Consider the following 22,004-nt stretch of genomic DNA (forward strand, 5'->3'; position numbering starts at 1 on the left):
GGTCATAATTTTAAATTTAGTGTAATAAAGGTTATACAACATAATATGAGGGGAGGTGATATTAACAATATACTGGAAAATATAGAATACTCATGGATAGTAAAACTACAAACAGATGTCTATCCAGGTATTAATAGTGCAGTAAGTCTGAAGCCTGTTTTAATTAAGAAGCAGCATAAGCTGCATTAATTGAAAATGTATTATTTTGTAAATTATTTTGCTGTGGTGAGGTTTTTTACATTTTTTTTTGTTTTTCAAATGTTTTTATTGGTTGGCTGTGTCATATGATCAATTACTTTCTCATTATTTAAATGTGAATTGAAATAGTTTTATCATAGCACTGAGGAAGGGGAAACCCGAAAGCTTTGCTGCAATAAATTTTGGTGATTTTACGTAACTGTTTCTCCTCTGTATCTGGTCTGGATTCCACCATCCTGGCCCTCAGGGACAGCCTGTCTGCCCCAGGGAGTTCCCTCACTGGAAAAGATTGATGTTTACAAGTCCTCCCCAGAGGAGGTTCCTCGAAAACACATGTGCAAAAGGAGGCACTTAGACTCCCCACTGGAGTCCCACTTGGAGGACACCAATTTGAAGGAAGGAGAGGGTTCACCCCGTCACCCCCCCCCAAAGATGTCTCAAGATGTCTCCTTTGGAGACATCATGGATATCCTTCGTCATTATAGGGGTGATCTGCCCGAAACCCAACCCAGACGAGTCGCTGTTCCTGGAGGCATTTGGCGTAGGACCCTCTACATTCTGGGTGTCCCCTGGTGAATCAGATTACATCTTGGGAGTGGAAGGAGCCCAACATGGTGGAGCCTATCCCCAAACGCCCTGATAAAATACTTAGTGCAACTTCAGACAGAACTTATTGGACCAAGGGATCCCCGGTTGATGGCATGGTGATGGCAGCAGCCACCAAGAAGGAGCTCATGCAGAAGAGCTCCACAGTCCATCCACCAGACCGAGAGTCCAGGATGATGGACCATTTTGGGAAGTGGGTGTATGCTTCAGTCATGTTCTCGTTTCATGCGCTGAACTACATGGCACACATAATTAGACTTCAGTGAGACCTAGTCAAAGAGATCACAGAGACTACCTCAGAGTCCATGTTGGCAGAGCATAACAAGATTTTCTCCTCTCGATGGCCACCCTAACTTTGATTTCCAACAATTCTATGCGGCTTCTCTCTCATGCTACCGTGGACGGCACTAGAGCTGCTGGGACAGGGGTTGCCATCAGGTGTCATTCCTGGCTCCAACTCTGTGCCTTCCCAGAGCCCTTTACAGCATCCTTTACTAATGCCCCTATGACGGTTCCACCCTCTTTGGAAAGTCGGTACGCGACACTCTAGTCCAGAGCGAGAAAGATGGGAAGACTCTGTCTTGCCATTGGAATCCACTTCTCGACCCCTCAATGAACCTTTTCAAAGAATCAGCATGGTGCAAAGAAGATGTGGTTCTGGAAGTCTCAGAAGTATTCCCATGATGCTCAAGACTCACCTTCCCCCAGAGGTAGAGGGGGATTTGACAGACACTGTCCCCGAGGCAGGGAGGGTCCAAGGAATCAGGGGTCTCAAGATTCTTCTTGTACAGACCTTCACATCAGCCCTGAAGGGCCACTCAGCTGCTTATCTTTGGAGGCAGTCGGGGGCCGACTTTCACTACACCAATGGCTTGGGAGGTGTTGCAGATCATATCCAGAGGATATTCAATTCCTTTCATTCAAACACGTCCCCCTCCCAGATACCTCCCGGATGTTTCACCCACACAAAGGGAGGCAGCAGCACTGGAAATTGCCATGCTCCTAGAAAAGTGAGTCATCCAGCCCATCCCTCTCCAGACCAATCCAGATTAGGCATTTATTCCAGATTCTTTTAGTGCCAAAGAAGGCGGGTGACTTAAGACCCATTCTGGATCTTTCCACTTTAAACCTGTCGGTTGCCAATACAAAATTCCAGATGGTCACTCTCCAATCTATCCTACCCTTCCTGCAGGAGAATGACTGGATATGCTCAATCAACCTTTATGACACGTACTGCCACATCAAAATGTACAGACAGTCTTGGAGGAGCCTACACTTCCGGCTGGGGGCCAGTCATTACCAGATCAGAGTGCTACCCTTTGGTCTCACTACAGCCCCCATGGTGTTCACCAAAGTGATGGCAGTAGTAGCAGCTCACCTGCGGCTGCAGGGCTTCCAGGTCTTCCCCTACCTGGATGATTGACTCCTTTCAGACCCCTCCATGCATCGACTTTGCCAAGCCAGGGATTCCTTTCTCCAAAGAGCCCACCAGTTGGGCATAACCATAAATCCCAACAAATCCCTACTGACTCCGGTTCATGTTCTGGATTTCATTGGAGCTCGGTTGGACACAATTATACTGAGGTATTTCTAACCTCAGACAGACTTCAGTCCCTAAAACATGTTTTATGTATCCTTCAAGCTCAATCACCGACAGCAGAATTGGTCTTACGAACATTGGGGTCCATTGTTGGCCACGATCACCCTCGTGCCCACAGCTCAGTTCCACATGAGGGTATTTCAATGGGCTCTTAGGGTTCAGTGGTCCCTGCTAGACCTCCCATTGTCCTATCTTATTTGCATATCTCGGACATGCAGGGATTCTCTTCCATGGTGGATTCAATCCCTGGATCTTCTTCGGGGTCGCTCCTTTATTCTTCCTGCCCCTTTAAACACGGTGACCATGCATGCCTCCCTACTTGGGGGGGGGCATTGCTAGGGAAGGACAATGCAAAGGACGTGGTCTCCCCATGAGACTCAATTTCATATCAGTGTCCTGGAGATGAGGGCAGTGCTCCTAGCATTGCAAGCTCTCCATGCCCGTCTTCCTCTAGGTATGATTGCCATCCAGACAGACAATATGTCTGTAGTGTGGTACATCAACAAGCAGGGGAGAACCAGGTCTTATCCCCTGTGTTGAAAAGCCATGAGAGTGTGGGAGTGGGCAATCTCCACCGGCCATTTTCTGGTGGCAATGCACATTCCAGGGAGGTCCACCATTCTAGCGGACAGGCTCAGCCGGTCCATTCTGATGCTTTATGAGTGGTCTCTGAATCCTTCAGTAGTGAAACAGATCTTTCTCAAGTGAGGTCAGCCTTCCTGCAATCTCTTCACCGGTCCTTCCAATGGGAAGTGCCACGAGTTTTTTGCTCCAAACTCCCCACAGTGGGAAGCCCCCAGAGATGCTTTGGTTCATGGTTCACCCTCCGGTCTTCTGTATGCTTAAACTTCTCTCCTGCTGATCCCAAAATTCCTTCAGAAAGCTCACAGGCTGGGGAACTCCTTCATACTCATTGCTCCATTCTGGCCTCTCCAAGTCTAGTTTCCTTCTCTGTGGTCTCATGTAGTGTGTGTCCCCTGGATATTAGATCCAACTTCGGATCTCATCTCTTATCCCTCAGGGATTCCTCACCCAGATCTGGTCAGTCTGAAGCTCCCCACTTGGCTGCTCCATTTCCCATGATAGTCAGAACTCCAGGGTTATCTTCACCTGTCAAAAAGATATTAGTTGCAGCTCATAAACCTTATATCAAGAAGGTTTATTCCATCAACTGGAAGCATTTCTCTATTTGGGCATCTCAGCATGATCTAGATCCCTTTACTGTTCCAGTTCTGGTGGTTCTAGAATTTTTGGCAAGCATTTTTCATCAAGGCACCAGTTCTTCTGTGGTCAAGGTCCAACTGGCAGCTATATCTAACTTTCATGTAAGCGACAACATGGCTTCTCTAGCTTTCTGTAATCTTTCCAAAGCCTTTTTGAATGGTACCTTTTTGCTTCGGCCACCAATTAAGGACCCAATGCCTCCTTGGGATCTTACACTGGTTCTGCAAGCTCTTGTCTCTTCCCCTTTCAAACTTGCAGCTTCAGTGGATCTACAGTTCTTGTCATGGAAAACGGCTTTCCTGATTGCCATTACATCAGCCAAAAGGGATTCAGAACTTCAGGCAATATCGGTCAAATCTCCTTATATGATCTTTCATAAGGATAAGGTGTCTTTGCACACTAACCCCTCTTTCCTTCCCAAAGTGGCTTCAGAATAAAACATTAATCAGGTAATTAATCTCCCTGTTTTCTTTCTGAATTTTCAGAGTAAGAGAGAATACAAATTGCACTTGTTGGATGTTCATAGATAGTTACATTTTTCCTTGCATAGGACTAAATCTTTCTGTAAGTCTGACCAACTCTTTGTTTCCTATTCTAAGCCCTTTTTAGAGAAACCTGTATCAAAGTTCGCCATTGCTGATTGGATCTCTCAGTGTATTATTCTGGTGTAATCAGTTAGAGGTTTACCCCCACCAGATCATATTAAGGCACACTCGACTAAATCTATGGCTACTTCAACTGCCTTCTGGTCCAGAGTTTCATTGGATGACATTTGCTCTGTGGCCAGTTGGGCATCTTCGCATACTTTCATTTTGCACTACAAGTTGGACATTCTATCCAGGAACAGGGCATCCTTTGGCTCCACCATGCTCCAGAATATCCTTCCGTGACGGCGTCCAGGTGTTTGGTAGCTGGGGACTCTGTCCCACAGGTTGAAGAGCAAATGAAGACAACAACTTCAGATACAGAAGTTATGTACTCACCATAACATTCCATCTGAGTTGTTGCTCTTCATTTGTCTTCAACCATCCCTCCCTCCTTCCCCCTGCCTTACGTGGGCTGTGTGGTGGTTTGGCCAGAAGAGGTATAGGTAACCACGTTGGCATATCTTTGTTCTCCTCGTCATGCTTCTGGAGACCCATTGTTATGGTATAAGGTCTTGTGTTAGATTGGGATGCTATAGATAGCAGCAAACTCGATCTGAAGTGAGGAGAGAGACAGGAGCATTATGGGTAGGGGAGGAGCTTTGAGCTTGGATCAGATACTGAAAATGCAGCTGAGTCAGATCCATCCCAGATCTGAGTACCCACAGGTTGAAGACAAATGAAAGGCAACAACTCAGATGAAACGTTATGGTGAGTACATAACTTCTTTTTTCATACTGTAAGAGCATTGGGCTAAAGATGTATGTGTGTGTGTGTGTGTGTGTGTGTGTGTGTGTGTGTGTGTGTGTGTGTGTGTGTGTGTGTGTCAGAGAGATTCCAAATATGCTGTTTGTGTATGTGCATATGTCTGTGTTGGATGTAAGAAGGAGCCAGAGAAGATGTATGCAGATAAAATATTACATTCCTCAGTGCTGAGAAGGAAGACTACCCCTGAGGTGGGGAAACCAACTTAGTTAACAAAAATAAATAAAATCACATAATTTTATATGCAAATCTCAAATGTTGGTTTAGGAATTTGATGTTAACTTAGCATGGCAGCTGTAAAATGTTATTTTGGTATACAAAGACATTTTCAGATCTGAAAAAGGACCCCTATCAAAGTCAAAATATAATGACAATAAATGTCTTTCTTGGCTAATTGTGAAAACTATTAAAATAGAAGAAATGTACTATGGTACAGTTTTGCCCTGTTTCTGTTTTCTTTATAGATGGTGATTTTGTAAAAATATTACTGGGACAGTTTACCAGGGGTACTTAACTAGTTTTAACATGTGGAGAAAAGAAAGTAAATATGGTTTCCTTCAGCACTTTCTTTCATGTTAGACTCTGCACATCAACATCATTCAATGGAAACTTATTCTGTATATCGCTAAACAGAAATGACACCACAGTCATGCTTGGAAGTGTGCATGTTCTAAATTGTAAGGTTTCACAGTTCTTTTTTCTGCTTACTTTTCCTGAGAGAACTGTAGGCAGTGCTAGTATTTCACTTACTCGTATTCGTTTGAATGCTTTATTAGATAAGATACGTCATCTTTTTCATAACTATGAGAAATCGTTTCCTACTTGAGTAGTAGTTTACATCTTGGCTGTTGACTTTTTGAAAATAAGAGTTATAGTTGAAAATCTGTGATTCACACAATATTTAAATTGTTACCTGTGTATCTGTTTTGTCAAAGAGCCATTTAAATTAACTATTAGTACCAAAAACTTTTTAATGATACATGCTAGGTTTGATATATAATAAATAAACCAAGAGACATGGATTGTTTGAGAGTAACACGCCACGCTATCCTCTTTCCATACAGTAACAGCTGTCTCCTTTGAAGTGCTTTTTTACCACACTTTGTGCTATATAAGTATGTAAAAATCTATGTTTTGCTGATGTCATGCAGTTATGGTTTCAGAAGAACTGCCAGGAGAATTGTAAAATGCTCCAGGCTTTTATTTCTTGTTTCCTTTATAAAAAAAAAAAAAAATACAGTAATAAGACGGTTTCTTCAGATGTACATAAATCTCTTTAGTAGTTCCATTTTTTAATAGTTATTCTGTATTCTTGCCATATTTTGATATATAGGCACTGTCTTCCAGATTAGTGAAAGCTGTACATCTAAAATCTTTATTACAAACAGTCATTATAACTTGAGAAGACAGTTACAGAAAAACATTATATGTTCTTCTTACAGAAATTACAAATACAAATGAAAAAATTAAATATATTGCCAGTTTAATTTCTCTCTTCCCATTTTAATTTAACATGTCTTCTATTTTTCAGAGAATCCTGTACTGCATTTGTGGCATCATTTGGTAGTGTCCTTAATGTACTTCTGGTGACTTCCTATATTCCTGCTAGGACTAAACCCCTGTCTGCAACAAGCAGTGACCAGCAAAGTAAGTGTCTGTGTATCTGCCATGAGAGTGATGATTTATGCTACTCAGCAAGGAGACAGGATGTCTAGAGCTAGAAGTTTTTTCTGTTGTCTTGGAGAAGTTGCTAGGTTTAAAATGTAAAAAGTGCTTTATTTCTTTATGACTTCCTAACAGCTGCACAGCTCTGAAAGATATGTATTTTAATACAGAGATGTTGAAATTCTGTTAAGTTTCTGTTTAGCCTAGGAACTGAAGTCAGGTGACAAAGAGTGATGTCACCCATGCTAACCCAGCAGTAAAATGTGATATTGATTTAAGAACTCTCTCAGAGAGAGAGAGACTGTGCATTTTGTATTTTGTCTTAGACCTACCAAAAACATCCACTCATCATCATCACATCTGCACTTGATTGTAAGTAAGATTCAGGGCATAGTATCTCTTTTAGAGATAGATAGGAATATAGTAAAGATTAGTTTAGATGTTTTCTGTATTTATTTAAGACTGTCCTGCAATGTTGTTTTAAAAATATTTCCTGTGATTTTGAACTCTGAAGTTACTGTGTTGAGCTACTGAGTATTGTCTTGTTCTTTAATTATTTATTATTAAATACATTTAAACCTGTCTTTGTGGCTGATATTTGTGAGACATAGTTAAGCTCTTAGAGTACTTGCATATGTATTTGGTGGGGGTCTAGGGCTAATGATTGCCTACACTTTTCAACGAAACTGAAACGGGCGAGCCCACGTTCACGAAACTGAGCTAAAAAAAAAGAAAAAACATGAGAAAATGGCTTTTTCTGAGATCAGTGGGAAAAAGGGAATATTCCCATATCCCCACTGTAGTGTGATCTCAGAGTGAGAATATAAAAGAAGGGGGGTGTGGGGGTGCAGGGGGGGCTTGCCCCCCTGCACATAAGTGATTACTGTTATCTTTTTTTTTTAAATGTTGTCTTAGTTTTTTTTTTTTAGCAGAGTTTCACGAAAGTGTGCTCAACTGTTTCAGTTTTGTTGAAACTTGTCAACAGTAATTAGTCCTAGATCCGTATTTGGTGACACTGTACAGGCCACTCTTGTGTGTGTGTGTGCGTGTGTGTGTGCGTGTGTGTGTGTGTGTGTGTGTATATTAATCAAATCTCAAAGAGTGCGTGTGTGTGTGTGTGTGTGTGTGTGTGTGTGTGTGTGTGTCAGCTACTTGGGCAGGAACACGAAGCACTGGTTGGACAGAGAGGGTGCTGGAGGTCTTAGCTTGGCCACTCGGCTGAGATCTCAACCCTATAGCTGTGCCAGTGGAGAGTCTTACTGGGGATCTGTGGAAAAAAGGGAGAAACCAGCCCCAGACTGACCATGGTCTCTGTGTGCTCTTAAGGGAAATTGTACTTTACTGTGTGTATACTTGCCATCCTCCCATTGTGTACATCCCTCACTGTTGCCAGTGGTGAGGACTAAGGTTTCTTGAGTACTGGGCCAGTGCAGGGGCATCACATGGAGTATTGTGTAAAATGCCTTGGCCAGGTCAAGGTAGGCAGTGTGAACAATTTTTCTCTCATCTGTTGCTTTGGTGACCTTCTTAAAGAAGTCCACCAGGTTGTGTAGGCATGATCTGCCCTTGAAAAAAACAAACTGAGTTGGGTCCAGTGTCTGGACATTTACTGTATCTCTATTGATCATCTCCATGATAATTCTTTCCATGCCTTTACATATACGACTAGTGAAACGTATGGGTCTGCGGTTTCCAGGATCTGTAGATGGGCCACCTTTGTGCAGAGAGATGACTGTTTCCCTTCTCCATTCATGAGGCATGAAACCTTTTTGGAGGCTAAAGTTAAATAATACTTTCAGAGGCCCTGATACATCATGTTTCATGCAATTTAGAAGGCATCCTGGGATATTGTCTGGGCTCATTGATGCAGTATTCTTGGTCTGAGAGACAGCATTAAGGACCTGTTCCCTAGAAATAGTAGGGGGGAGTTATATTTGATGATATTTCCTGAGGGAAGGTTGAGAGGGAAAGAGGGGTAAAGTTGGAGCTGAATTTATCAGCCAGGAGGTTTGCTATGTCTTCTGGCTCAGTATAGGTGACTCCATTTTCAATGAGCTCTGTATACAATTGTGTGTTGCCTTTGAGGTTGCAGACATAGCTAAAGAATGCTTTGTGGTTGTCCTTGGCATGGGAAGCCAAACTTACCTCAAATTTGGCTTTGGTAGACTTTATTTGTCTTCTGAGTTGTTTGTTTAGTTTGTGTTATTATCCTGCTGGGTGCTACACCTCCTAATTTTTGCCATGATTTTCTTCATCCTGTTATACAGCCTATTGACTTTGTAATTCCAAAAGGGTAGCTTGTTTTTTGAGTTAGTTCTGTACTTCTTCGTGGTGGGTACAGCTGCCTCTATACAGCTATTAACATGCTTGTACAGGATTTTTGTGAACAGTTCTGCATAGGCAGCAGTGTTCCAGGGGTTTATGGGGGCTTGACATTTTGCCAGGTTCTCACTTAATAGCAAGAGATTAGCCTTAGAACAGTTCCTAAATATTCCAGGTTTAGCTGGGCATGCAGGTTTTATTTTTACTTCAAAGGAGACCATTTTCTGGTCTGACCTTACTTGGGAAGTCATTACAGTAAGGGGTGTGCAGCACTTTCTCATATTAGTGAGGACAAGATCCAGAATAGTTGCAACCCTGGTTGGTGTATTAACTATCTGGTCCAGGGTGTTTGTGTTTACAAAATCCAGGAATCTCTGTACATGTACATTTGGTGTCATAAAGGATTCCCAGTTAATAGTGGGGTAATTAAAATCAGCCATGAATATGGTATTGGGTTGGATGGTTAGTGTTCCTAATCAGTTTAAATACATAGTATGGGTTTCCTGTGTCATAGAGGGGGACCTATAGCTTGCAAGAAAGTGGTATTGGATTTTGCCTATGGTGATTTGCGCATGGAGCAGCTCAAGTACATTGTCCTGTTTGGACCAGCCTTGAAGTATATTTCTCTTTGATGTAAATAGAGACACTTCCACCTTTAGTCCATGCCTGTGAAGTAGCTGGGCTAAATGTGGCAGAAAATCGAGAGAGTAAGATGAAAATATTTTCTTTCTTTCTTTGCATCACAGTTAAGAGTCTGATTGAAAGGAAAGACAACTAATTAAAAAAAAACTAATGTGTGAGTGCAGTTTTCTCTTCATTTGCTTCTGAAAATAAAGCTTGAAACCTTTCTTTTGTTCAAATTCCTAGGTGTAGCTCCAGGCTACGGTATTTATCTGAGATGTGATGCTGGCACTCTGTGACTGATAAGACACATTGAAATACCAATGTTTAAGAGCCACTGTTTTCCTAATGGCTCTGTAGTTGGAATCAGTAACCTAAGCTAATCATTCTGCCCTTCCTATCCTTCAGGATTTAACAAATGAATAGATAAACATAGGAAAGAAAGATAAACAGAAATGAGCTCAGGCATAAAACAAATTTAATAATTATTAAAGTATCCATTTTTGCATATGAGATGTTTAATATTGGAGTACAGGAAAGAAAGATCACTTGTCACTTCTGGATAAAAAATTGACATTTGGGTGGAGTTCTTCATTGAAAGAATTGTGTTGACTAGTGGACAAAATTATTCCATAGCTTGTTACCAATATTCATCTCATTGAACTAGGTTACCAAACTGAGCATACCAAAACTGTACAGTTAAATATTTAGTAAGGGTCTCATTGCAAACTTTTCAGCAGCTCTCTCTCTCTCTCTCATTTAAACAATTTCTGTGTATCAGCATTCCAGATGAAAGCTCATAATTTAATGATGCCTTCTGTACTCCTGACTTTGAATGCAGTAATAAAGCACAAAATAGAGACAACTTCTTTTGTTAAGGTGACTTTGTGTCAACGTAGGCAGATATCACCATACACCTGATAGCCCTGGTAATAAATCTGTCCACATATGAGGTTGCGCATCCATGGGAATATTTGGCATTACCAAAAAAATTAGTATTTCCTTACCTCCAAGCTTGTGTGACCTCAGAGTTGGAATATGCCAGAGCATTGGCGCATCCCTTTCATGTGGGAGTGTAGGTGTGGCTTTCTGTCTTACAAAAACAATGGTATGAATCATACCTCTCAACTGTACAGATTTCCACAGAATGTCCAGATTTTTGCCTCAGATTTTTGTTCTGATTTTCATAAAATTGTGGTTTATTGGGAAACTAGTGTCAAATCATTAAAGACTGACGTTAGAAAATAATGACAAACATTAAGAGTTTCAGACTTCATATCCTTCAGAAAGCTCTTGCTAATGCATCACCAGTTATTATATCAGTTTTCTAAGTTTGTAAGAGAAATATTTAAAAATTGTCCCTATTTTTGGGAGTTTGTCTCACTTTTATTTATGGCTTTATTCAGATTTCTTGCTCTAAGAGGTTGAGAGGTATGGTATGAATAGCTTACTTTAATATATACTAGTTGAATGTATTCTTTTCATTATAGGTACTAAAGTTATTTAATTTTATAAAATGCTGTGAATGTCCATCCTATGAGATTGGTAATTCTTGTGCCCCAGATTGTATCTCTGACAATTATGTTGCCTTTGCAGACATTGAAGGCATAAATATAATAACTATAACATATTCATAAACTGTAAAAATTAAAATCACTGGGTTTTACAATGTCAGGCTCCAACTACTTATGTGTTCTTCCCTTGCACAAGATACTCAGTTGTTTTTAATTTCTCAGAACTTATAAACTTAACCTTTAATGTTCAGTTGTAAAACTGAAACACGTTGTGTAATCTCAGGTTAAATTCATATACCAAACTTAAAAATTAGTTTTAATAAAGCATATCATACATTTCGCCACTTTTCTTCCCCCACTGTCTGCTCAAAATCAACTGATCCTACTTGACCAAATGACTTATTTATTTATTCCTCTTCACTTGAACGCAACCAAGAGAGCCTCATTTAGGCAGCCATCAGTGTTTTTTCCTTTTATGACCCAACTTACTGGTACATATTTGGCCACACACTACAAGATTGTGCATATAATGGGATGCAACTCATTTCCACAAGTGATGTAACCTGTCAAGACTGCCCTGCCCTTCCTCAGAAGCCAACACTCCTCTGTAGCCTGTGGTCTCCACTGGAGATTCTGTAGTAGGATCTTAAACTCTGTATGTACCCTTGCAATCCCACCCCCAAGAATTCACTTTACTCCTAGCTTCCCCCATGCGAGTTCCAACAAGTGTCTGAGCTGTTAATCAAACTTGGGTTAGCTGGGTCATAGTCAGGACTTTTTCTCTCTACATCAGCAAAACTAGCTGACAAAACACATCTTAGAGATAAAAACACTCCCTGATAGGTAAAGGTTAACTACCTTTACTTCCACTAAACCTTCAGTTGTGCAGAATTATCAGCACAACATGTGTCTGCTGTGACAGTGCAATATTGCACTTCAAGACTGCTGTTTAGGTTTCAGATTGGGAGTCAACATTTCCAGTTCTGCATACTTCAGTTTGGTCTACCAGTGGCTATGTCCCTTGCAGTGGCTGCCAGAGCATTGCCACATCCCTAGCCTGGCAGTGTCTGCATTGCATTTGACTTGCATTCATTATTCCTGCATTTGGATGAATGTCTGGTGGTGAGAGAGTCCCAGGAGAGTTTCTGAAGCACGGAGGGGGGGGGGGGTGAAGATCCACTTTCTGGATTATTTGGAATTCACCATTGGCGAGAGACCAGTCCTTACTGTGATCAAGGAGACAGGTTCCTGGGGGCACTGTTGGATTTAAAGAGGCAAACTGTATATGCCACCAAGACCAGAATTCAGAACACGTTGATATGCTTTTTTTGAATAGTCACTTAGGAGATGTTCTCAAAAAAAGTTAATTCCTCGGGGTTCTACCTCACATACCAACAAGCATTGTTATGATGCAGGATGTAAGGTTACATGAGGAAGGTGTTTTTTTTTTTTTCTCTCATAAACCTTTGTGATGGAAAGTAGATCCATGAAATAATTAATAATTCCTTCTTTCTGCTTTCCTACGTGATATAGTTATTCTTGATGATAATTCTGGATAGTTGGAGCAGACTCTTCATGAAACCACTTCCATTGCAACTTCTGATAACATTCATTCTGGATGTACAGGGAAGAGCCCATGCAGTTTATGCAGAGTATGTAGTCTCCATGGCAGTTAGAGATTCACATCACTTTGGTGAATCTGTTAGAGGTCTTTTGGAAGGTCAACCATCCTAGATGATACTGAATAAGGATGTTCTTCAGGAGATCTACATTAAATCAGTAAAAACTCACTTCAATGAATGGCATTTCATCGGAAATGTCATTCATTGAATTCCGCTCTTGTGGGGGACTGGTTCCCCCACACCCTGCTAATTATATATACAAACTCCAAGATCGCACTACAGTGGGGAAAGGGCAAATTTTCTGATCTTCACTGTACTGTGATCTCAGTATGAACAGTTTGACAGTTCAATGTAAGTGCACCAAAAAAGCTGTTCTCTGAATTGAATTTTAGGTGAACTAATAGGGATCCGTTCTTCAGGTACTGTTTGACAATGTCATTGTTATATGTAAAGAAGCAGGGTTGCACACTTTCCAGTTATTCAGGAATGCATTACTTTTTTCGGACCTTGCAATCATTCTGGAGATCATCCTGAGGGTCTTGCATGTCACAGGCTATTGGAATGTCCTGGTAGACAGTATGAGTAAGCCAGTGGCTGGTGACCATACATTTCAGCTAAATTCCAAACTGTCAGCTTTATGTCATCAAGACTTTGGATCCCAGGGTGAGATTTGTCTGCCTTGGAAAAATACTTTACTGGCAGAATTTTGGACAAGAGCTTAGGATGCTCTGATCCTGCCTTGGATAAGCCGTACCAGTCATTCCATCATTTTCTTCTCATTCCAAAGATGTTCCAAATATAAGGTAGTAAACGGCAAACTTGGATCTGGACGGGCTACATTACCTTACTTTCCCTTTTTGGTTCAGTGTATTTATGGGCACTTGGTGTTCCCAAGTATGAACTAGTGTTTTACTGCTATGGCAAAGTCCTGTGCCCACCAGTTCATAGTCTTTCTGTTTTTTTTTTTTTTTACATTTTTGTTAACCACTGGTAAATTTATTTTTGCAAAAGTGAGTAGGATTTTTCTGGAAGAAAAAGAGAAGGAAGGTCTGGTTCCAAAGCCAGTGAATATTTGCTGGTTGAAGCTTCATCTGGACAAAATAACTCCCTCAAAGTATTAACCAAATGCAAATAAAAAAGCATTTTCTGCAGGACGACAAACCACCCCATACTCCACATGCTCCTGGCTCATTTGTACTAACTCCATGGTAACTCAACTATGAAGAAAACTGACCCCCCCCCAAAACTGTGAATCACTTGGTATATAAAAAAAATATGCCAGCAGAGATTCACAGTGAAAAAAGCAACTGGGGAGTTGCAAACTGGCAAAGTGTACTCAACAAATAGAAACTTCACCCAGTTACACTTAACCAGAAATAGAGAATGTGGAAGGTCCACTTATCTTAGTGTTAAAGGTTTCTTTATTAGTTCCATAAAGAAGGTCTTGCATATAAGTTCATCAGATTTGTCTAAGTTTTATTCCTCATTTAAAATTTACAGGTCAACCTTCTCAGCTTGGTTTCTTGGATTTGTTTCTACTGTTAAGCTGTTTTTCAAAATGTTGCTATATCTTAATCATCTAAGAAGACTAGTTAACCCAGACAAATGTGTGAATTTTGTTTTAGATAGATGAACCATGTAAACTTTTGAGTCTGTTAAGTCTGTTAGTTTAAATGTTTTTGTTCTGGAAATCTTTATTCTTGGTGGCTGTCATGTATGTGTGCATGTAGGTAGGTACGGTTTCAAAAACACAGACGTTACTGCATTCTGCTCCCCATGTTGTGTTTCATTAGAACTGGTTATACAGTATATGAACTTGATTTGGATCAGAATTTTAATTTGCCATCCTTTTGTTATCCATTCCAAAATTCTGGAGTAGAACTGCACTATGTCATGTCTCTAAACTGATAGAACTGATATTTTGAGGAAATCAGATCAGTTGTTTGTGCAGTTTTCTCTGAACATGTTGGATTTCCTTTTGAAAAGAATACTTATTTTTCTTGTCATGAGATTGGCAAACCATTAGAGGGACTTTTTAGCACCCATTCCTCTAGAGGTGCAGTCTCACCATGTGTTCAAATCTAAAGCACTAGATAAAAGCACTAAAGATGGCAGTATTTCTATATTTCTTAAAAAAAAATACACATCCAGGCTAATCAAGCAGCTGATGTGGAACCCGTCTATGTCCAACTTACCATTTACAAAGCCCTATATCACATTGCAGCCAACTCTGTCACCCCATTCCCCCCTTGGCCCTGTCTTATATAGAAGCCCTATGCATTCAGCCAAACACCATTCTCTCAGGGGACTTCATGTGCCCTTCCATTAACCAGGAAATATGTACATCTCCAAACATGTATGTACAAAGATTTCTGGACTTTATAAATACAAACAAACTGGGCCAGCTAGTCTGTGCCATAATGAGGGGTGACAAAATATTGGACTTTATTCTTACCAATATGGGACAGCTCTGTTCTCTTCCCACAGTAACACTCTCCCTAGTCAAATCAGATGATAAGTCAGTCATATTCACCATAAGACTGAAGCCAGAAGCATCCTCCAGTAATTCATTATTTTAAGATTATGACAAGGCAAATCTGTTAAAGCTGAGTGATGACCTGGCAAAATTTAACTTTCTCTTCTACCCTTATAAATGTGGAATCCTTCACCACCAAATTCTATGAACATATGAATAACTGCATAGATGCATCCAGCCCCTTCTGAAATAAATACATCTAATTTTTAAATAAATCCTTATGGAAGTACCCTAACATAAACAGGCTCTATAATAAAAGGAAAAAAAATTAATTGCATTGAAAAACAAATCTAATTATGCAAATGCCAAAAACACTTTTGCTAAGATGAAGAGAACTTTAGTCCTTGATAAAACCAACCAAATCTAGATATGAAGTAAAAATAACCACTTAAGAAAAAGACAACCACAAAGCATTTTTAACAGTGGCTGAAACCTCAGAAATAATGTTTAAACTTGTACTGAGTTAATGATAAACTATTTCATATTCTTTAAGCCCAAGGACAAAGCCAATCTACTAGCAGATAAATTTAGCTCTCACTTTTCCCCACTCTTCCCTCCTGTTGCCCAGACTTTCTATCAGCGCCCATACCTCCCCTCAGATCTTCCAGGAATAAGTCCTCAATACATTATCCAAGGACAAGAACACTGCTTCTGTGTGGCCAGATAATATGCCAGAATGCCTACTGGTCAGCCTGAAGCACAACCTGTTAAACCCCCTACAGAGTATTTTCAATATTATATTCCAAACGGTGTTTGTACCAAATGGTGCACAACTGTAACAGTCATCCCTTTTCACAAAGATGGGGCATCAACCAATCCAGATAACAATAGACCTATAAGCCTGACCAGCCTCATATGTAAGGCTATGGAAAGGATCAGTATATAATTATTAAACAAAGAACATAAGCAACCTGCCAAATATTAACTTGAGCAAGTTCAGTTTTGTCAGAGGTAGATCCTTCCTACTCAACCTCTTTGACTTCTTCAAGAAGGTCACCAAAGCAGTGGATGACGTTAAAACTATTTACACGGCATATCTGTACCTCATGAAGGCATCCAACACCATCCCCCTTTCAGGCATAGTTAAAAAACTCATCCAGCTAAATGTAAATCCCAGTGTAACTCACTGGATAGTACACTGGCTCATAAATAGAACCCAAGAAATTGGGATAAGTGGATGTACCTCCTAGCTGAGTATCCCAGGATGTGGTCCTTAGGCTGTTCCTTCTTGGCATCTACTTTTCAGATGTCAAGGCAAATGTTAGGGACATGGCTTACAAAGTTTGCTGATAAGTGTAAACTCTGTGCCATCATGAGCTCTCCAGAAGACATCAAGGTCCTTCAGGAAGGCATGTCAGAAACAAATATCTGGTGTCAAAACTATGGCCTAAAACTAAACACCAAAAAGTGCATAATCATATCATTCAACAAGCCAGATGTCCCCTGCAACTATAACAGTGGCAACATTACCCTGAAATGTACTCCGTAATGAGAGACTTGGGAACATATGTGGATAATGAGCTGTAACTCAACCGACACATGTCGGCTATAGTTGAGAATCTTGGGAGGTGATCATTCCACTGCAGTTATTAGGCCGATCATTGAATACAATACCCCATTTGGCATGTACCTATCCAAGCACCTAATTTATCTCAAGCTACCACAATGTTTTCTCCTAAGAAAATAAAGGGAGTAAATCAGAAAAGCTACTCTGGCTGCCTCAAAGCCCTGTCCCTCTTCTCAGTGACCTACAGGCTGCTAAGGTCTCCGTTTTGCATACAGAGTCTGTGTACTAGTCCCATCCTTTAAGACCTTCTGCACATCTGTCAGTCACATACTGGAGAAAACACTGACACTAGAGACTTTAATTTTATTGCAACTTAAATAGACTGTTGAAAAAAGCAGATGAGAATGCTTTGGCTGCATAGGAATTTCGTGCATTTGAAATAGATACTAATATTGGCTAAAGATCCAGATTAAAGCAGTTGTAGTGGGAGAAATGATTATGAAGCTGTGTGAATGTGTTCCAAAGGAATTGCACAGTTATTGGTAAAATTACTTATGAAGTAAGATTCAAATCATTAAGTCTTTTACAGTGGTTTTGGGAAAAAAATGGCAACAACTAATTCACAGTAAAGTGGTTTCTTTCTTCGAGGCTTTTCCTTTTTCACAGATATTATTAAAAACAGTGACTATGATGCTCTCAAGTCATCTCAGTTTTTGTCTTATGGGTTTGCAGGCCAACAACATAGGAAAGGTGGGACATTAGGGAAAATGAGGGTACGTGAAGAATTAAGAGATAAGTATGTATGTTATATTGTTATGTAGAAGTAAAAGTCTTAGCAAAATGGAAAGAAACATATGCAGTCAAGGGAAAAGCATAATTTTTATATTAAAATGCTACCAGGAAGTTAGAATGAATGGCATAGCTTTTTCATTAGGATGGAAGTGTAGGCTGAATCTGATCAAACATGATATAGTGTGTAATGGGAATGCAAGATAGTAGAAACACAGAAAGGACAAGGAATTGAGAGCTATCAGAGAGTGCTATAACAAATGGATTGTTTTAGGAAGATGCCAAAAGAAAGGTCAGAATTAGATAAATTAGGGACAAGGCTTGAGTCTATACATAATCATGGTGAAGAATTTTTAGGAATGTTAGATACTGAACAGATTCCAGGTGGGATATGGGATGTAACATCGCTATCACTATATGAAAAGATGAAAGCCTTTATTTGAGAAGCCATTGTGAGGAGTAGTTTAGAAGCACTTGTTTTGCAAAACCTAACTTTCTTGACTACAACTTAAGCCAACAAAACTGTTAGATTTTTCAGGTAACTCACAAGACTAACAATAATCACTAACTAAAAATAATCACAATAAAGAAAAACTCCAAAAAAGTATGAAAAACAATTTACAAAAACGGCTGTGCTCAGTGAATCTTAATAGAGAATTCCAACCTGAGAGACATTGATATAATTATCAGCTCTTATAGAAACTGCTTTTTAAAACAACAAAAAAATACGAATTCCTGTGAAAGCCCAGTAAAAACTAAATAATGTTAAATCCTAATGGATAATTGAAATTTAGCATAGTGATTAAGGGACAGATTAAAAAAAGAAATTGACCATAGTGTCCACTTTTAAATCACCTTTTGCCTAACATTAGCATCTTGCAAGTCCTCTTCTCCCTTTCTATCTACCTAAATCAAAAATCCTAAATCTCTGAAATAATGCTGTCCTCTCTTCTTCCAGAACCTACTTATGACTTTCTTTGCAAGAAGTACAAGTAAATGTAGCGGATTATATTCTGGTCCTAGTACATAATGGGAGTCGTACCCTACCAAAACAATGAGGCTGTTATAACAACCTTAACGGGCCACAGTTTATGATACATTTCATGTAATCTCTCTTTTAGGAGGATTAACTCAATGCAGTCTCCAAAAAATATGCCTCCTGATCCCCACTTCATTGTTGTTGCATCTCCAACAACTGAGTAAAACTAGAACTTTCTTGATCTTGTTGAGTACCTCAAGATCAAAGTCAGTCTAGACCACATCTCAGCAAGGGTCAACAGTTCTATGTTTTTTTTTCCCAAGTCAGCCTATTTTTGCTTGTGAGAAGGGCCTTGGGAAGTAGATATTATTTTGTATAACCATGATAACAACATCTTGGAGAAAATCTGCCCCCTTGCCTCAGTCCATTGGTTAATCAATCTAGGAGTAGACCTAGTTTTAACCCTTTAGTCACCTTTAACAACTTCTCCAGCTGTACTCAGTTGCATGCTGCCTACTCAGAGGCGATCTCTACCTGACATACAAGGCCATGTCCGATCCAGAATTGATGGACATGCTCCACCTAAAGAAAACCATATCCCCTCGAGCCACATGCTCTAGGGATCTAAACCTCACCACAACAATAAATAGGACATGCTGGAGGGATAGATTCCTATCCCAGAGACTTCCCATGCTGTGAAACAAGATTCCAATCTACATTAGGCAGAACTCCTCGCTAACACTCTTCAAGAGAAACCTTGACAAGTGGATAGGAAACAGAAAGTTTACCCCGAGGATTACTTCAATCGCTCTGCTGGACAGAGGCACAGGGAACTAATCTAAGGGGGTGGTGAAAGCCAACACATTCTGACTAGGCTTATAAATGCCTTTGAGTAGATAGCCTAGTACCTACCTATGAACCTATATGTCTGTCACATGAAGTGTTAAAGGAGAATGCAGTGGGTCATATAGACTGTGTGAATGATGTGGAAATGCAACAGGTTAGGAGAAGAAGGCTGAGCCAATATAATAATAAAATTTCGCAGAAGTAGCAGAGTGAAACACCTTAACAGAGGCAGGAATATGACCTCTAAGGATTTATTTAATCAGACTAAGATATATGAAATTGGAGTTTGATGCTTCCTAATTATTATATTCATAGTCATTGGAACTCTGAGTTAAGCCCTTTAGGAATAACTGTGTAGTCAGTAAGGGCTTTAATAAATTTGGCAATGGGTCACTGTAAGCTACCTTATTCTCTATATGTGCCTTGAACAGGCTGTGAATAGAGTTATTCATCATCTGGAATTAAGAAAGGAAGTGGCTGCTTTGAAAGATTTTATAAAATATAATTTACCTTTTGATTATCTAAGCAGATATCCAAGCAACAGCCACCCCTCAGCAATACCCATGAATCACATATCTCACAAAATCAGTGTGCCTCACAGTCACAGCCCTTAAGGCCAAACAACACACTAAATACACTTGTTATAGGGGACTCTATTGTCCGGCACACTGACGTCCCGCTCACCAGACTGAACAAGGAGAAGGTCACTGTAAGCTGCCTGTCGGGTGCCAGGATCCGCCACATAACGCAAGCACTCAGGTCACTCCAAAGCAAGTACAAGTATGACTCTGTCATTGTCCATGCTGGTGTGAATGACCTGAGACGTATCTCCCTGGACTATATGAAAAGAGACATAGAGGAGCTCTCTGACCATGTAGCCCAGGCTGGTATGACCCTGACCTTGAGTAGCATCTTGCCCTCACCAAGAATGATGCCACAGTATAAAGACAAAATGATCAGTTTCAACAATTGGCTAAAGTATTGGTGTCATTCAAAGGGGAGCCAGTGTCTGTCAGCCTGGGATGACATGCTCGACGAGCCACGTTGCTTCGTTAGGGACGGCTTGCACCTGTCACCCTTAGGCTTTTGTATACTGGCCAAGGCTCTTGCCACCCCCATAGTGCCTTTTTTAGGCAAGGCTCAAAGGACAAACCCACCTCCATAGACATCCCAAGGATAAAAAAACTAAAGGTAATGCTACTCAATGCCAGAAGTCTAAACCTCAAGATGCACGCACTCGAGGCTGTCCTCAGTATGGAGAAAATCGATGTCTGTGCAGTAACAGAAACCTGGTTCAAGGCTCCTGAGAGCACCCCAGCACTACCAGGTTATAACGCATACCATGCATTTCGGCCCCAAAACTCAGACCGAAGCACAAAAGGAGGGGGAGTATCTATATTCATCAAAGATACCAACACCTCCAGGTTAGTGGCACTGCACGAAGCATCAGAAACCATCCATGTGCAACTAACAGTGGGAAAAACTGCCTTTCAGTTTGTGGCCTGCTACAGAACACCCTCCCTGTTACAGGAACCCCACTTGGCATTCCTGAGAACACTGGAGAATATGAAGGTCTCTCCAAACACTATGTTATTGGGTGACTTCAACTACCCAAACATTGACTGGGAAAACTACTCAAGCCCAAACACCCTCGCCCAACAGTTCCTTGAATTTATAAACTCTAATGCAATGGAACAACTGGTCACCACTCCCACAAGAGGGAACAACATATTGGACCTGGTCATCACCAACATGGGGACTCTATGTTCCACACCAGAGGTAAACCCCTCATTGGTAAGATCAGACCATAAACAAATTTCCCTGGACATCCATATCCCATCCCCACACCCAGCCAAGGAAATCACTGTAAAGAATTTCTCAAAAGCCAACTTTGCACTTCTCAAGACTGAGGTGGAATCCTTCAAAGCCCCTGGGCCAGAGGATAATACAGCCCAATCCGCAGAATCCTTTACAAATGCATTCTATGAGCACCTGCAGGAATGCATGGATCGTGCTATCCCAAATAAAACCAAGACTCACTCCTCCAAAAACAGGAGATCGGTCTGGTGGACCCCAGCCATAAATAAGCTATACAACAGAAGGAGGAAGCTACTACATGACAGAGCAAAATCCCAAAAAGGGAAGGCATCTCTGATCAGTATTAGCAAGAAACTTCAATCCCTCATAAAATCATCAAAGGCCAGTTTCAAAAGAAAAATTGCCCTAGACACTAAAGATAATCACAAGGCCTTCTTTAGTTATGTCAGGAACATGGGCGGAAACTCCCAGATATGCTCTGAATTGTTGCATAACGGTACAAAATATACCGAACCTACAGACATAGCCAACATCCTGGCAGACAGATTCAGCGCAACCCCCCCCTTCCCCCCCCAAAGGAGCAAATGCCTATCCCAACTGAATGTAACCTCCCTGACATCACAGATGCACAGGTGAAAGCTGCCCTCTCCAAAGCAAAAAACACAGCATCTATGGGACCAGACGTTGTCCCAGGCTGTGTCTTACATGAGCTCCAAGAAGAACTGAACCCTCACATTAAGTCACTGTT

At 40.7% G+C, this 22,004-nt stretch overlaps 1 protein-coding gene across 1 annotated transcript in view; it reads left to right on the top strand.

Annotated features, from left to right (window-relative positions):
* The first annotated feature begins 6,559 nt into the window (after positions 1–6,559).
* Positions 6,560–22,004, top strand: part of LOC122791678 (solute carrier family 22 member 18-like) — a 519,530-nt gene continuing 504,085 nt past the window's right edge. Inside the window, exon 1 of the mRNA XM_044059526.1 lies at positions 6,560–6,684. The gene's annotated coding sequence lies outside the window, so the exon portion shown is untranslated. The remainder of the gene's footprint in view (positions 6,685–22,004) is intronic.

Source organism: Protopterus annectens, chromosome 17.part0 (genome assembly GCF_019279795.1).
Source record: "Protopterus annectens isolate FY-2018-M chromosome 17.part0, PAN1.0, whole genome shotgun sequence".
Taxonomy (NCBI): domain Eukaryota; kingdom Metazoa; phylum Chordata; order Ceratodontiformes; family Protopteridae; genus Protopterus; species Protopterus annectens.